This window comes from Neofelis nebulosa, chromosome 14 (assembly GCF_028018385.1).
Source record: "Neofelis nebulosa isolate mNeoNeb1 chromosome 14, mNeoNeb1.pri, whole genome shotgun sequence".
Classification (NCBI taxonomy): Eukaryota; Metazoa; Chordata; class Mammalia; order Carnivora; family Felidae; genus Neofelis; species Neofelis nebulosa.
The window spans coordinates 40,461,560-40,480,138 of record NC_080795.1 but is presented as its reverse complement, the minus strand read 5'-3'; the positions used below and the strand labels follow the sequence as shown (position 1 = coordinate 40,480,138).

At 41.4% G+C, this 18,579-nt stretch overlaps 1 long non-coding RNA gene across 1 annotated transcript in view; it reads left to right on the top strand.

The window, feature by feature from the left end:
• The window catches only part of LOC131494301 (uncharacterized), a 422,057-nt gene that overhangs the window by 31,044 nt on the left and 372,434 nt on the right, over positions 1 to 18,579 (top strand). The gene's annotated exons all lie outside the window — the stretch shown is intronic.

Genomic DNA, 18,579 nt, shown 5'->3' with positions numbered 1-18,579 from the left:
GCAAAGCACAGAGAACTTAAATAACCTGCTCCAGGTCACATAGTTAATAATTGGTGGGGCAGGGATCCAAACCCGACAGGCTGGCTTCAGAGTCTTTGCCCCTCACTTGTGTGCTCTGTTGCTTGTCTGTGATAAGAGGTGGCTAGGCAGGCTCTGGAGGACTCTTTTCCTGAGTCCTCTGAGCATAAATCTTTCTTTAATTTCTAACTCACAAGGAATAATCAGGACCACCTTTGTTCCCCATGGACTCAGGTATGGGACCAGAATAGGAAAGCCCACAGTAGGGTATTCAGTATCGTCATGAAGAGGAGTAGAGGGTAGATCTTGGCACAAAGAGCTTTCTGGCCTCGGAAAAATGGAACTTTCTGAGCCAGAGTTTTCTCGTATTATCAATATGGAGCTGACAGTACCTACTAGATAGGGCTATTATGAGGGTTAAGTGAAATAATGGGTATAGAGCATATTGTTTCAGGCATAGAATATAGCAGGTACTTAATAAATCTTTGTTGAACTGTACTGCACCCATGCCCTGGGTACTGGGTGGCTTTGGAACCCAGTAGATGTTAACACACAGGAGAGAGGATCTGCAACACAGCTTTGCCTACATAGCATCTGTGTGGTCATCTTTGTGTCTTTGCACAGGTATATTGAGGCTGGAGTACACGCTTCTCTGTTCTTCTCTCAGTTAGTTCCCAGTGGTAGTAATATTTTATTACGAACGCATTATATTATGAATGTACTTGAACGTAGATTTCTAATAGCCACAATTCTCTTGGAGATTGACGAAGCTTAATCAAAAGTCTTACATGATTTTTATTCACTTCCATCACAACCGTGCTTCCCTGAGCCTTCCCCATCTGTGTTAGGAGGATCACTGTTCACCTTTGCGTTCTCTTTTCCTCACTTATTTTGGGAGGTTCACTGTTGATCCATGCATCCTGTCTCCCCCGTTTCTGGTGGGAGGACCTCTATATATCCATGTGTTCAGGCTTGCCACCTGGGATTTTCCTTGACTCCTCCCTTCTTCCCATACCCCACATCCCATCCCTCAGTGGATCCTGTCAGTTCTCCCTTAATAACCTGTTCTGAATCTAACCAATTCTCTTCTCTTCTACCACTACCAGGTTAATCCTAGCCATGATCACCTCTTGCCTGGATGACTGTAAGGACCTCCTTTGGTTGCTTCCTCTCTTGCCCTTCTAGTTTACTCTCCATAGGCAGCCAGAGTGATCGTGTCACTCCTCTGTGTACACCCCCAATGACATGTCACATTCAGAACATAATCCAGTGTCTCACCATGGCCTGTGAGGTTCCTTACGACCCTACCCATAACTATCTGTGCGTCTTCATTTCCATCTCTTTCCCCTGCTTGCTGCTCTCAGTCTGCTTGCTTCCTTTTTGCTCTAGGAGCACTCCAAGTGGCCTCCCACTTTGGACACTCCATGTTCACTTGCTCCTCCCTTCTGGAACACTCTTTCCCCAGAACTGCCCTTGGCTGTTTCTTCTTATTCTTCATGGCTCTGCTCAAACTTGATGTCTTCAGAGAGGCCCTTTCGGTGTTCATCGCGCTCTCTCAGACCCTAACCCTGTTTATCTTCCTTCATAACATCTGACTTAAAAAAAAAACAAACTCCATATTATTTGCTTTTCTGTTCTCTGTCTAGGATGTACGGGGATTCAACACCTGGAAAAATAATTGGCACATATTATGAGTTTAAAAATATTTGGAATAAATGGATTAGTGAATTATTGAAGAATTTAAAAGGAATATAGTGGGAGAAGTTGGATATTTCAAAAAAGTATTTCTTCTGAGAACAGCAAAGGAGGTAGAAGGCAATCTATCTAGGGGTGATTCCTTCCCCTTGACAGCAAAAGAGAATTTACCTACTTAGGGAACAAAGTGAGCCTGAGTTGAGGTAGTCTTCCCCACCACTCTGTTTTATACACCTGTTGCCTGCCTGTGGCCCCCCCCCCCCCGCCTGCCCCCCCTGCCCTCCATCCTGCTGTTTGGAGGCTTAGGGAAGAGCACCTAATTTGCCATTACCCAGCAGAGCAGCTGTGCTTTTCTCTTGTCTTCTGTGCTTGGGATCTCTCTGGGAACAGGCCTACAGAAGGTTGGAGAACACTATTCCCTCCCCGGATGGTTTGGGAGGTACCAAGAGCCTAATGTCCACTTGGGAGTAATGGTCCTTAAGGAGAAGTTCAGTACTTTGGCTGAACACAGCAGAGCCTTTCTCAGGGAAACTCTCCGAGGAGTTTCTGCACGGGCCTCCCAGGTAGAGATGTGATCTGTAGCGGTATTAGGCCTCTTTATATTGCAGTTTCGTCTCTACGCATTGATTTTGTCATTTGCAGCTTATAATGGAAATGAGGATAGCTGGTATGGGTGGAGCAGTTACTAGATGCTTCTCTCTGTCTTGTAGCTGGGACACTCCTGGGGAGTAGCTGAATGGGCATTTGGTTTCTTAACTCTTCTCTGGGTTTCACCAAGTCAGGGTTGCCTGGAAGGTGATCATCAATTCTGTAGATGGTTCATATTGTACAATGTGAATACATGAAAGAATTAGGACCAGCTCCCAACATAAAAGCTTAAAGGAGGACATAAGTATATAAATTGTGACAACTTATACTAATTTTAGGAATATGTGTTGTTTAAACAGGATGAAAAATACATTACATTTGATCAATTTCCCTGTATGCTGTTCTTGGGGGACAATGGAATCTTTAGTTTTCTGTAGATTGATTGTGATGCTAGTACCTTAAGGAAGTCTGGTATTTATTTTGCTTTGAGAAAACTAAAGATATATATGGTGGCGTATCACCTGTATATAGAGGTCAGTCTGAAATATAGCTTTGATCTGAAAAAAGTAAGTGGAAAAGGACTATGAAGATATGAAGCAGGAGACTTATGTCCTGGCATGAGAGCCAGGCCCTGAGTGCTTCCTATTCTTGATATCTATTTAGCATTCTCATCTAACATTTTCAGTTGTCTTTCTCCCCACCCCAGAGCAGCAAAGAAGCAGTAAACTGGACGAGGGCAGAGGAGGTTTCAAGTCAAAGTCATACTTTGTCAAAACTTAACCAGCAATGCAGGACTGCTGTAGACTAGCTCAGAATTGTTGGTTTTGTCTGTAAGTCCAAGATAGACACAGTGGGGATTGCCTTCAGGCATGACACACAGGAAGGAGTCAGTGGATGGAAACGATCCAACCAGGAGGATGTTCATGAATTTGCCAAGTCAAAGAGCTTTGCTTGGCGAGGAAGCTGGGATAGGAAACTGGGCAAAGGTTGTGTGGCTTAAGCCAGATACTGAAAGACCAAGAGATGGTTTCCAAGGTAGGTCGGCAAGAGTGTTAACAAATGGAAGTGCACTGAGGTCCACGTGGGTGGTTAGGTTGATTCTGAAACTAAATGAGAAGATTTAAGTTTGTGATGGCTAAGTTACTTTTATATCGCTACATGAAAATTATGCCATAGACTGGTACCTTCAGAATGGAGAATGTACACTCTAGGAAGGAGGCATGATGATCTCAGGGTATGTGATATGCAAAGCATATAATGCCTTCTTATCAAAAGACAGAAATCAATTTTTAGGTAAAGATTGACATTAGCATTTGTGCTGTATATATGTATCATCAAAAGACATATAATATATACTTGTATATATTATATGTATAAATTTGGGAGTGTGCTCAAATCAAGTACAACATAAACAGTGTTTGGAAATGACCAGTCTATAGAATAATATAGCTCGATCAAACAGTCTGTATGAATTCTTTTGATTTCCTGCCCCTAATTTATCTGCACACTTATCTGTATCCATAGCCTTGTTTCCCCCTGTTTACCCCTTTTGCCATGGAAAAGATATCTTTCAGTGGAAAAGATGGTCTTTTCTTCTTTTCATCTGTGTGGTTTCTCCTCCTGCATTCAGAGTCTCAGTCCAATCGGTTAAGTTTGACTCTTTACTCAATAAATCTGTTCACTCCCTTACTCACACATGCAACTTTTTTCTGCCCAACTTGTGAATAGTTTTACAGCCCTTTCATCTGAATAAAAACCCTGCAACTTTCCATCCCAAATCGGTTGTCCTTTCTCCCCACTACACCTCATTCCTGCCAAGTTTTTGTCCATGCTCTCTGTATGTCCCTTTGACTTTTCTCCTTCTGCAGTCTGGGTTCTGCCTCAGCATTCCATGGGAGCTGCCTTGGCTTTCATGCTCTGGCCCTGAGCACCTGTAATCACCTAATGCCACATCCAATGAGCACTATTACTGCTCACTTTAGTTCACCTTTCTTTGGCATCTTAACCATTTCTTCTGTTTTGAATGTCTTCTTTCTGTCCACCTCTATTTGTTAATGCCTAAGAACACCCACCTTAGAAATCACTTCTCTCAGGTCATCATCTTTGCTTTAAACTAGTTCCTCCACCTGTATTTCCCTATCTTGATGAATGTCAGCACCATCTGCTCTATCATTTGCATTAGCCTCAGCTCCCTCTAATGATGAGCCAGTCAAAGGCACTCTTCATTTTTATTATTGCATTTATGATTTCTAGCATTTCTTTCTGATTATTTCTTAGAGTTTCCGTCTCCCTTCTTATATTACTCATTGTCCTTGTGTTGACCTTACCTTGCCTGTCTGCCTACTTTTCCCATTAGAGTCCTTTATATGTTAATCATAGTTATTTTCAACTCCCTGTATGCTAATTCTAATTTCTGTGTCATATCTGAGTCTAGTTCTGATGATATTTTTTTTCTCTTCATACAGTGTTTCTTCTTGCCTTTTGTCATACCTTGTAATTTTTTGTTGACAGCTGGGCATGTTGTATTGCATAATAAGAACTGAGGGAAATAGGTCTTTAGTGGGAGGATTTATGTTAATCTGGCTAGGATCTGGACTATATTTAATGTTTATTTTAGCCGTAGGTTCTAGAGGCTTCAGTTTTTTTCTCATCTTTATTTTTGTTCTCTCTCTTGGCTTTGAAGCTTCCCTGTGTCCTACTTCTTGGAGAGAGTCTGCATTGTACACTTCCTTTACCTGTAATTCACTGTTATGACACTAGAGTCTGTTGGTGAAGTTGTAGGGTGTGTGTGTGTGTGTGTGTGTGTGTGTAAGTGACCCATGATCTTCTGATGAAGTCTCAGTCCTAGGCTCATAGGGAGACTGTGTTTTGGACTGTAGTCTTCACAAGAGTTTCTACCTCTCTTCCAGGGGTATAGCCCCTTTCTCCTTTGCCCTTTACTCCATACCAGGGCTACAGTTTCCTCAATTTATTTCCTTGAAGCCCAGCTCCTTGGTGACTATGGGATTCTCCTTCCCCCTTCTGCCCCTACTTCTCTATAGGAAGACTGTAGGGTACTGCAGTGGGGAGGAATTCCCTTCCCCCAGGCAAGATAAGGGTTCAAAATTGTGCACAGGTGAAGTCGTTTTCTCTGGAGAACAGGCCTTTTTTAATGGTGATGGCTCTGGATGGGTGTCACAAGGATCGTTCAGCTGGGAGGGGATCTTTCTCAGATTCTCGCTGTGAACCTGGTGGTGTTCCTGGAGGGAAAGCTCAGGAAAGCTTCCTTGCCTCAAGACTATGGACCCCAGGAATTTCTCACTCTTACCCCAGTCTACACTGAACCTCCAGCAATTTGTCAAAATTACCAGGAAAGTGTTTCTACCAGTTTATGGCTCCTGTAACTTCTGCCTGAGGTAAACAGATCTCAGTCACTGTATTTCTTTCTTGAGATGTACCTACCTCTCCAGATTTCAGGGAGGTAATTTTCTCTGCTACTTCAATTTTATGATAGGTCCAAGCAAATTAATTGATTTTCAGTTTGTCCATTTTTTTCTCCTTATAAGAAAGGGGATGATGATTTCCAAGATCTTTACATGTCAGAGCTGAGATCAAAGTCTGCCTCACTCCTAGTCCTTCGTTGTTTCTATCCAAGTCCTATTACTTCTATTTCCAAAGTATCTTTTGAAACATTCCCAGCTTCATTCAGTCAAGACATCATGATTTCTTGTCTGGATCATTGCAGCAGTCACCTGACCATTCTCCTTATCACCAGTAACGCATAAATTGTCCTAAGATGAAGTCTCATCTTAGGACTGTCCTTACTAATGTCTTCTAATGGCCCAACCACCTTAGTATAGAATACAGTGTCCTCCTACGTCCACTGCCTTCTGGTCCCTTACAATGCGGTACAAAAGATCAAACATTCAGGTTTGGGGACAAGGATGTGGATGCATTTTATAAGAACCTTAAAAATTATTTCTTTAATTCCTGTTGCTTTAATTAAATGATCCCTTTAAACTGGGACATGTTCACAGAAGAAAACGGATCAAAGAGAAATAAAATTCAGGTAGAACAAATGTTAATATATGGTCTACTTATTGCTATAAAATATATGTTTCTTTGTGATCACACAAACATACCCATATTTTGTACTTGTACAGAGGAAGGGACTGGATTGAAACATCTTTTATTTTGGCTGCAAGTCCAATAAAGTCCCAAGGGTTGTGATGTGACACACATTCTGTCAGGGCATACATGAGACTGGATACAGGTAAGATGAGGGCCCCTAGCATAAGCACTTGCCCTATTTTCAACTCCAGGCACTCTTAATTCACTACCAAAGACCAAATGAAGTGATAACTGTAACGCATCAACAGTCTAGACTTTAGCTGGCCCTGGAGACATTGCATTAGTGTCCTATGGGTGAGGTCTAAATTAGATGGCAGTCAGGTATGTATGTACACAGGAGCGGTCATTACTGTGGGCAGATGTGCACAGCTAATGGCTGGCAGTGGAGATTGCTGCAGGGGGAATTCCTTGATAAAAATGAGTTAAAATGAGACAATGGATTATCCAGAAGGGTGCTTTTCTACAGACTACACTTTTATTGGTAAAGGCAATCAAGGAAAAAAAACCCGAGCCATTAAAAATGAAAGCCACTATACTGTATTTATTTAATACCATCTAGGTACCACATAGACGATGTATACATCTATATGATTTTTTTTTCTTTTTAGTTTGAGTAAACTAAAGGAAATGCTGCTTTCATTTTCCCCCCAAATAAATGTAGATGGGAGGCTGGTACATTAAGGCAATGTAGGAACCTAATGTACTGGGACGGAGGGACTACTTGCAAAAGAGTTAAATCTTTATGCATGTAAGCCAAACTGCCCATGATCTCATTACGCCGCAGAGAGCTTGCAAGCATTGCTCCCCAATCACAAAGAAAAATCAGCACACAAGTGACCTGTGTATTAGCATCTCTGCAAATCTCAGGCAGGAGCTGAGATTTATATACACTTTACACACCCCTGAGGAAATACCCATTTTATGCCATTGATAGGCCAGATGTATTTTTCTCTGTGAAATGTGATCAGAATGTAATTAGAAGAAAATACACTGCGTATTCAAAAACAAATAGACAGTATTCTTTAAAAGTCCATGGCAATTTAGAACAGGCAGCAATATCAAATTACAGGAGTTGTATGGAAGGCTTATTACTGTGTGATTGGGCCTATGTGGTTATATTAGCAACAGTGAACTGATTTAGTTCTACAGCCATTGAGATGAGTTGGAAATCTCACATGTCCAAAAAATCTTTGTCTTGGAATATGATTACTTATGTGATAAAATATCTCACATTAGATAGCACGATTCCTTAAAAAATGCCAATGTGGATTTCAGTCTGTTTTTTCCCCCCAAAACCAATTTTACATGGAAGGAAAAAAATGAAGATGGCTTTGGGGGAAAAATACACACATTTCTAATAGAACTTGCTAGAGCAATCACACAGACTGCTATTATTCTATTGCATCTGTGCATTTTCCTGTAACAAAGTGATTAATATGCTTTAAATTTTGAACTTATGGACTCAACTATTTTAGTGTCATATTAAAATACACAAAAACCTGACACATCTAATTTCTATGTAATCCCAAGTAGTATAAAATTATATGTGTATTTATAATGTTTAGGCATTTGAATGGATTGTGTGACATAAGCGTGGACAATTATGTACAGGAACATGAATAAAACATGGTCAAATGTATAAACAAAACAGACACCAGCCAAAAGAATTGTATGTGTGCATGATGAATCAGGATGAAAATTCATCCTTTAATCTCTCTAGACTTTGGATCACAATATTTTATGTAAGACTGAATACTTTATAGGAAATATCTGGGAGGGGGGAGGGCATAATTTATAACCTGTGTCCTATAAGGATTTTAATCCTTAGTTTTATATGAACCAAAAAGATGTGTAAAACATTGTTAATGTTTCTAAACCTCTCTGAAGAGGTCCAAAGAGAGTATGGATTAGTGGCAATGAATTTAAAGACAGGATTAACAAGGGTTGCTTCCGAATTGAAGGTATTAAGAACCAACTTTACAAAGCAGAATATTCTCATAAGGAGATTTAGGCATCATCTGGGACTATTGATGAGTTCCAAGGAACCAGTAACCCATAGCCTTGCTCTGGTATTTGTCAAGACCTTACAAATGTGAAGAATGTCTACAGAAAAAGAAAGTTTGTGGGTGCACATTAAGGACTGAAACAAGACATGTGGCAGTTTAAAAATATGGCCCTGAATTCTTTGCTGTCCTCCCATTGAGAGGCAGGGTCTTGTCTGTTTCCTTTGAATTTAGGTAGGTCTGTGACTGCTTTGACCCCCAGAATGCGGCAAAAGGTGTTGCCACGTGATTCTGAAGCTTGGTCAGGAGAGGCCACGCAGTGTCCACCCAGTTCTCTGGGGATGCTCACTCTGGGAGAAGCCAGCCACGCGCCGTAAAGAAATCCCACCACCCTGAGGCTTCCGTACTGGAGAGGCCACTTATAGGTCCCCAGGGCAACAGCTGGCTGCACCTTGAGACTTTTGCAAGCGCTGAGGAGCAGAGACAAACCATGCTTCCTTTTCCTCCTCCCAGGCTCTGACACAGGGAATCCATGGGAATGATAAAGTTATCGTACACTACTTAGTTTGGGGATGTTTAGTTCACAGCAGCAGTTAACTGGGGCAAGCCAGTATTTCCCGAACTTACCTTCCACAATGGCCACTTGGGGAGCAAGTTAAAGATTCCCATGTTTCACTCCTGGGCATTCTGACTTAACAGGATTGGCTGGGAGTAGGGCTGGAGAAATCGGTTTTTAACAAGTAGCACGGAAAGTTAACGACGATAAAATGACTCCAAGATACTGCATGATTTGTTGGTCAGTTTTGATATATGAATTTTTCATGACAAACATATTTCTTTGATTACTTGGAATGGGCTCACGGGCCCATTATTTTCCTTATTTTAAGGTTGTAAAACATACCACTTATATGCCTATCTATTATGCCAGTCCCAATTGTGAAAAAGCAGCCAACGAGACAAGACACTCTCATTAGGCACTAAATCAGAGCAGCGAGAGAGAGGACGATGAGGGTTAGCATAGGAGGGAGTTTAGGGAGGAAGTGAGGCTGCAATGAGGCCTTTGATGCTGACGGCACTGGAAGCGGCTTAGAGGAGAAGGAAGGTGTCACGTGTGGAGGATGGAAGCAGGAGGGGAGGCCAACAGCGAAAGAGTTTTCAGATTCCATCATAGTACTGGGAATACTCTATTGCACTTGTTTGTTACTATCATTACTTCTAACACCGGCAGCAACCCGAACCATCTTTTACTGAGTGTTTCCTTTGTGTGTGTTGCTCTCATTTGCTCACATCTGTCTCCTGCCTTCCTGGCACCTGCACTGCATCTTGCTCCTCTTTGTATCCTGTGATTGGTGTGGGGCCCGCCTAGCACATGGTGGGCAGGCCTACAGATGGTTGTGGAAGAATAATAATAATGATAATAAAAAATAAGAGATAATATTTATGGGGCCAGACTTTGTGCGAGACACCTTGAATAGATTACCCTATTTCGTCCTCATAACAAATCTATCACAGAACAGGATCCTTGCCCAAAGTTGTGTAGATTGTAAGTGGTGGCCCCTGCATTCCGACCTAGGCAGTTGGACTTTGGACATGACTCTGAATGCATTAAGAAAGCTGTGCTAGAGAATGAATAGAGTCTATCTCTCTTGACCCCTCCACGTACTGCCTTTACCTGGGGGCACTCTTCTCATCTTTCCTTGCCCCGCTAGTACCTACTCATCCTGCACTATCCTTTCCCTTGATGCTTAGTGGGAGACAGAAATGATGCTAAGTTTCCTACAGCACGTGGAACAATCCTATACAGAATGCCAGTAACAGCCCAGTTAGGAAACAGTGCATAATAACACTCACTAAAAGCTTGAAAGAAACCTACCCCCCAACCCCGTATTACAGGTGTCAGGGGGTGAATAATTTTATTTATTGGGAAAGAGAAGAAATATTTTCTCTTGACCCTCTTGAAGTGTCAAACTTACAGGGAACAATTTTATTTAAGAGCTGATTTCATAGAAACCTAAAAACAGCAACATTTTTATTTTTGGATATGAATCAAAGGATATTTTAATCTTCTAGCTTTTAATAAAGTCTATTCATTTGCTCACATGAACATTCATTTAGTCAACAGATATTTATTAAACACTTTTTAGAGGCAAATCACTCTTCTAGGCTTAGGAGATACAGCACGAACATGACAAGCAAAAACCCTGTCCTCATGCAAGAGGGAGTTTATAACCCTAAAATTGCAAGGGGGGATAGAACATGAGAGGGAGGATTCAATTGCTTCTTTTGCAGCCACGAATTATTTATGTGGGATCTCTGAAAATATAACTAGGGCCACATTTCTTCATAACTAGACAAGCTTATAACCCCAAGGGTGTATGCACTGTCCGTGCCTTGCTAGAGAGGTAGATATAGACTATGTCATTAAAGCCAATTGCTACCACATACCCGGGGCTGTTTGGGGACTAAGAGAATTGAGGATTTATTTAAAATTGGGAGAACAGAAGAGTTGGCACCTGTAGGAAATCTTGCTAGTGCAGTTATGTTAATGTCATAAATATTTCAGAAAAAATCAGTGGTTAAAAGGATATCAACGTTGACCTAATTGGTTGCAAATAAAGTAAAACCCAGAGATTGCCAAGAATCCTTTTAGAGCAGAATGGGTTGCACTTCATTTTAGCTCATTTTCCCAGACCTCTTTGTTGGGACGAGCCAAGCAGGAAGAAGAAATATACATAGGATGGAAAGAAGCTATTATTTTGTCATCATTGCTATTATTTTGTTTGTTTTTGTGGTGGTACTTCAGATAATGTTCTTAATTTGATGGAACAGAAGAAAGAAAACTAAGATAGTTTCATTTTTGTACTAGTTTGATGTCATTGCTACCAAGAGAAATATTTCCTACCTAAGCCTAAAGTCAAAGATACGAAAAAGGGGTAAAGAGGTGCCACTGGTAGAAAAAGATAATAGAGCCAAATTTACCCATATTGGGTGGTTGCTGTTGTGGCAAGATCATTCACTGAGATATGACCCGTGTTTTGCCTTTCCTGTGCATGAAAAGGAGGTGGCCATTCCTTGGGTTCACTTACCTTAGGGTGAGTTTGGGTCAGAAGGGAATTTCACTTCCTGTCTTTGGTGAAAGCCTAAACTTGTTAAGCTGATTTTACTAAAATGCCCTGGGAATCAGTAGAGTTAGAGAGGTAAGAGAAGGAAGAACAGGAGAGAGAAGAGATCCTTTGTAACTGGCAGGATCTTGGTGTAGTGGATACTTGTATTCTGTTCTCTCACGGTGGACCTTGAAGGGAATGGCACTATGGAAGGCTGGATCCTAGGCACAGGGTTTGCTAGTTAAGTCGAAGATTCCAGGTCTATTTCCACCCAGGACGCTTGGGGTCGATGTTCCTATCTGGACAAAGTGAGCCTGGGCCATAAAGCAACAGCTGTGACCCTATGGATGGGAGATTGGAGATGTGACTTTGTTCTGGGTTTGTGGGAGCCTCTCAGGTTTCTGTGAGATTCTAGAGAGGGGAAGATGTCAAGAACTATGAAAGGTCTGAGAGCAAATCGCACTGTGTAACTTATTACTGCCTTGAATATGATGTGAAGAATCAGTGAGATGATGCCTGGAAAGAGCTTAGCACATTGCCTGGCATAAAGTAAATGCCAAATATTTGGGAGCTATTATGTAAAGGCACATGTGTATAGCACTAAATGTAGGTGGCAAATGCGGTGATCAAAGGTAGGAAAAGAGAGGTGTGTTTTTCCAGTCTTCTGTCTAGGCCCTGAGGTTCTCATTCTTTTGAATTGGAAGGCTTTTTGACTGGGCAACTTGGTTTTGAAGAAGTCTCAAGTTTTCTCTATCTGCATCCCTCACGTCTTTGTTTGAGTTGGTATAAAACGTGGAAATATTATTGCTTTGCAGAGAAAATCAGGGCTTAAAGATAGGAAAGCCTGAAAAATCCAGGCTGACCCAAAAGTAAACTATTAAAAGGGTAGACCCAGGCTAGAGGCCAGCTAGCCCCTTAAGGCCGTACTGTCCATAGAAATGGCAGGCAAGCAGGTTATGAATGGGTCACCAGCATGCCTCAATAGTGGTACCCTCAGCTGGAATGTAGCTAAAGAAGGTCTGAGGTGGTTGGAGGCCCCTCCCTGGTCCAGTAGCCTTTGGCTGAGAACATCTGTACAATATAAGAACAAATCTTGTATGTACAGCATAGTGACTATAGTTAATAATACTGTATTGGGGGCGCCTGGGTGGCTAAGTCGGTTGAGCTTCCGACTTTGGCTCACGTCATGATCTCATGGTCTGTGAGTTCGAGCCCCGCGTCGGGCTCTGTGCCGACAGCTCAGAGCCTGGAGCCTGCTTCAGATTCTGTGTCTCCCTCTCTCTCTGACCCTCCCCCACTCATGCTCTGTCTCTCTCTGTCTCAAAAATAAATAAACATTAAAAAAAATAATATTGTATTGTATATTTGAATGTTGCTAAAAGAGTAGATCTTAAGATTTCTCACAAGAAAAAAATTGTAACTATGTGTAGCAATGGATGGTAATGAGACTTATTGTGGTGATCATTTCACAATATATATAAATATTGAATCATTATGTTGTGCACCTGAAACTAATTTAATGTTATATGTCAATTATATCTCAAAAAAAGGAACACATTTTATGTTCTATGTGTGCCATGATGTGTAAAAGTTTGGGAAGCACTGATTTAAGGATTGAGAGCTTCAGGTCCACACCGGGGAGGATTGCGGAACTAGGGAGTGAGGAGGAAAGTATCCTTAAAAAGCTCAAACTGAATTAAAGATTTTTCAAACCCAAGCAGGGACAGTATAAGTAAATTCTCGGATTCCAGGAAGGGAAATTATTTGCCATGGAGTTGACATGGGGAGTTGCCAACACAGAGTTTTGCACTGCAGGAGATCCTATAGGATGATTCAGCTGTCAGGTCCCAAGAATCCTGGACTTTGGAGGTGGAAATTCTACGTCTGCCAGTGGGTTTGGGGGCTCGGACTTATTGGTAGTGCGAGATACTGCCACTTAGAAACCTATTTATCTGGGAACTAGGGTGCCAATGCCAGAGTGAACCTGGAAATCAGAATAAAGTCCTATCAATTGACCAAGCTAATAGCATAAGGCTCCTTGTCCTTCCTCAATTTAGGGCAAGTAGACAAGTTTGGTGCCTAAGACTGGAGTGGGGCCAGGTTTTAAAGTAAAGGCTTAAATGGATTTAGGTTTGAATGTTAGGAAGGAAGCCAGGAAGGGAACCAAGCAGACCCCAAAACCACCCTCTCTGTAGGGCTCTTGTGACTGCCAGGTCTAGAATCCACCAGCTGACCACTCCTCACCCCCATATCGGTAAATAAATAACTTTGTTCCTTGTGGAAGCTAAAGAACATTTAAGTTCTATTCTGCCATATCAGATCACAGGCTTTTTTTTTTTTTAATTGTGTGGGTTAAGTAATAAGCTCCGATAATCATGCTTAGCCCTTGTAGCAGCATTTGAGTCATTTATTAATGCAGGGACATTAAGCTGCTCTATTATAAATACAGGATAATTACCCAGATGATGTGTGAAGTTCTTTCCAAATTTCTTCCCTTTATTTAGTCCAACATAAGCACTAACATATGGTGCCTCTGCCATGAGTACATGTGGATGAGGTCAATTATAAAGAAAGCAAAAACTGATTGATAAGTGGGTGTGGTTTCAAGAATCAATCAGTCAATAAAGACATTAGGCCTTCTTTTATGACTGGGACTAGGTATCTGGGGGCACAGGGACAAAAATGTAACAACTCTGAGCACATGGCCCAAAGGGTTGGTAATCTAGCAGGGGATTGGTAAGAGATTGCTAATCTAGCCGGGGAAGTAAGGCTATGCTGTAGGGGTCAGTCCTGGAAACCCTTGGAGGGGGGACTTTCCAGTGTGGAGGTGCTGTGTATCAACCACACACTGGAGGAAGGTAGTCATGCACAAAGGCGATAGTTCACATCTCTGATTTACATCTTCATGTTACAGTGGGCAGGGTTCTTTAAAAAAAATTAAGGGTTCAACCCAGTGTAGGATAGATGGCCATGGAAAAAGGCAATCCTTTAGAGAAACAGCAGCAGCAACAAGAAAAAGGAGGCAAGTCTGATTCACAGCTTTGATGCTCTTTGAGAAAGAGAGTCTGAATGATAGGTCTAGGATCCATACTAAGAAATTTAGGACATTTCTTACCCCATAAAATTTCTGGGTTTTTTTTTAAGCTTCTTATTCCCCCTCCATGGTGACCATCACTGTGTTCAAGTGAGGAAAACAAATTTCAGGAGATTGGAGCTGGTGGACTGTTAGTAACAGGAATTGAAATAGTAAGCATTCAGCTGTTTGCTGTGCTGGTTGTGCAGACGTTCCCCTGTCACTCCCAAAGCTCTGCCTTCTACCTCATTTGTAGGAGAGGGAAAAAGGACAAGGGAGCCACATTTCACATTAGTATGGATATGGACTGGAGAAGAGAGAGTGACTGAAAGAGGCAAGACACGACAGGGGTCGAGAGAGGTTACTGAAAGCAGGCAATCCAAGCAAAGGGAGACTGGGGAAATAGAGTTCTTTTGAGAGTCCTGAGATCCTGGGATGATGTTAATTAATGCTTGAACATTTTGAAAATTGATACTAAGACTATTCCACCACCTTTGCCTCCTCAGTGCCAGAAGGTTGTAGGGGGACATCTAGGCAGCTGACATGTGGGTTATAAGGCCCCTGTGTTTTATTTTGTGGCAACAAGGAAGGGGTGTGTACTGTAGAGACTACACCTCTACAACCAACATCGATGGGGAAAAACCTCAAAAGGATGGTACAGAAGAGCAGAAAGGTAAGCACACCTTCCATCGCTGTGGTCTGCAGTGGGAGAGGAAAAGGAAGACTGCCATATAACTTAAAAACTGTCCCGGATACCCTTGTAGTTTCCATAGAGAACAATAGCCATCGTGTGCCATCTACCCACAAGGAAGGTGTCCATTGGTGGCAGGCACATCCATTATAAACTCAAAGAAGAGGGTAACTGGAGCCACCAGAGCTTTTGGGAAGAGATCTGACTTCAGTTTGATTTTAAAGAATGAGAGGGATTTGGCTTGGCCAAGAGAAATAATTTAATACAAGCTCCCATGTGCCAGGCCTGTGCTTTTGTACATATGATACTTCATTTAATCTTTGGAAGGCTTATTTAACAGATGAACAAATGAGGTTGAGAAAGATGAAGTTTGTTTTCTGATAAGTGATGGAGCTAAGTTTCATATTTAAGAAACTTTGGTGCCCAAGAATATTTTTAGTCACTACCACTCTGTGTTTCTGTAGGTTAGACTGTGTCGTTTCAAGGTGGGGACAATACTGCCTTATTGGAGGCTATTTTGAAAAGTGAGGAAGGAGGGAGGTTTGGGTACTTATGTGAGATTGTCACTGGAGATGTCACTGGAGATTGAGAATTTAGTGGAAGGGCCTGTGTTGCAAGATATTCTGTGATATGTGGGTAATCCTATACTATGGAGAATTACCCCAAATGATAATAATTCTATGAAGAAACACTAGAAGGAAAAAGCATAAATGCAGTAGATAAGGCAATGGGAAATAAGAATTGCCAGCAGTAGGGGACATGGGCTGAATGGAGACTTGTCTAATCAATGAACAGACTGGGGAGAAAAGTTTGTTTGCTTCCCAAATGTTCCAAGTCCTTTTCCATTTCTGCTGGCTGGTCCTTTAACTTAGCTGGGTTTTGTTTGTTTGTTTGTTTGCAGAGCTCATTCTTGTTCTTTAGGTCTCAGAGCAAATATAATCTCATCACGTAGGTCTTTTCAAACCACTGCCAGTTTATTTCACATCCTTGTATCGTTACCTATTGCTGTGTAACAAATCCCTCCACAATTCAACAGCTTAAAACAATAAGACTTACTGTCTAATGCTTTGTGTGTGTCAAGAATCTGGGAGCTAGTGGTCTGGCTCAGGAACTTTCATGAAGTTACAGTCAAGGCATGGACTGGGGCTGCAGTCATCTGAAGGGCTGGAAGACCCACCTCTAAGACTATTCACACTGTTGTTGGCAGGCCTCAGTTCCTTGCTGGCCGTTTGCCACATGGGACTTGCCATAGGCTTTCTGAGGGTCCCCAACATATGACAATTGGTTTTTCTGCCAGAGTGAGAGCATGAGAAGGTGACCGAACAAGCCACCCTGTCTTTTATAACCCAATTTTGAAAGTGACATACCATTCACTACTTCTTTTGTATTCTATTGGTCAGTCAGACCAACTCTGTAAAATGTGAGAAAGGACTACACAAAGGTGTGAATGTCAAGAGGAGGAATCACTGGGGGCAATCTTAGAAGCCCCCACTGGTGACCACACTCCTGCTTACTTTCTTCATAGCACTTATCCCAACCTTGGATTCTCTTATTTGTTTACTTGTTAATTGGTGATCTTTTCCCCACTAGAATGAAAGTTGTACTAAAGCAGAAACACTTACCTGGCTCGCTTCTGAATTTCCAGCTCCTGGAAGAGTGTATAAATATTGTTGAAATAATGAATATTATTTGAATGGATAATGAATAATGAATAATGATGCGATAAATATTGTTGAAAGAATGAATATGTGAATGAACCACATGGTAACGTGTAGAAGGTCACTAACTAACCTTCATTTCCTCTGTCTACATTTGTGTTTCTCATATTAGTTTGTGATCGTGTTAAGAATGACTTAGATCACTGGCTGGACAAAGAGGCAGGAGCATGATACAGATGTCTAGTTTGATTTTTTTTCTTTTTTTACTTGATAAATGATTTAAAAGAATTAGCTATATTCTTAGTCCTTTTTCATACTGCCAAAACATGTTCTAGTGATAAAAATAGTCTGGGGTAGTACATCATAGTTTCAAAATTGCTCTCACATTCTACCCTTCGTTTGATTTTAACAATACCATGTTTAAGTTGATGGAAGTTATATTTACAGATGAGGTATTGGAGGTTTGCAAAGGGCAGTGACTCACCAAAGGGATGTACTTAGTGGTTAACATGGGGACCTAAGCAAAACCTGTCTCCAGATCAAGGACACTGTCCCTGAGCCCAGATTGCCTTTGTTTAATGCTTACTTGATACTTCTCTCATGATAATTTTTAATAGTATTATATAAAATGATATTCTCAGAATAGCTCTCTCAGAATAACTTGCTGTCTTTCATATGTACACGGACCATTTCTTGTATAGCAGGGCGATTGTATTAACTTACCATTATGGCATGGGCTTCTAATAGTTTATTGTATTTAATTTTGTTATCATTTATTTGAGCGCCTGCTGTGTGAAACAGAACTGTGCTAGGTGCTGCATATAAAAAAGGTGAATAAAATATGTGCTTCGATTTTAAAAAATGACATTTTTTTGGTACTTTCTTTTCCTAATTCTAAAAGCAACTTAGGTGTTTTTCAGAATTTTTGAAAAATATGGAAATGTGTAAAGAAGAAAAAAAAATCTTCCAAATGTTAATTACCATTAACATTTTGGAGTATTTTCTTCCAGAGTTTCACTTATAGACATATACATTTGTACATGTATATGTACTTTCCTATAATATTTTAATGTAAGAAAAAATCATATTAAAAAACTTTTTCCTCATCCCTTTAAAAAAGACTTAGCCCCTGGTCTTGGGTTGGTCAATGACTCTGTTGAGGTTGTAAAAGACCCCGAGGGCTTGCACAGTCTGGAAAAATTGGTAGGGCTTCTGGTCTTCTGCCCCTTGTGTCCCAGCCCTCATAGACCATTCAGTGGTGGAGGCTCCCTGATGTCAGGGCTCACAAGGGACTGTTCAGACCCCAGATATCCAAGAGCCATTTCCCCCTGTGGGGCACACCAAAGAGAGCCAGGGAGCAGAAACCTAGGGTTTGACTCCTCCAATCCCAGTCTTTTTTTTACTTTTACTTTTTATTTATTTTTTAATGTTTATTTATTTTTGAGAGAGAGGAGGGAGGGAGAGAGAGAGAGAGTGAGTGCACACAAGTGGGGAGGGGCAGAGAGAGAGAGGGAGACAGAGGATTAGAAGCGGGCTCTGCACTGATAGCACCGAGCCCGATTCGGGGCTTGAACTCACGAACCTGAAATCATGACCTGAGCCAAAGTCGGATGCCTAACTGACTGAGCCACCCAGGCAT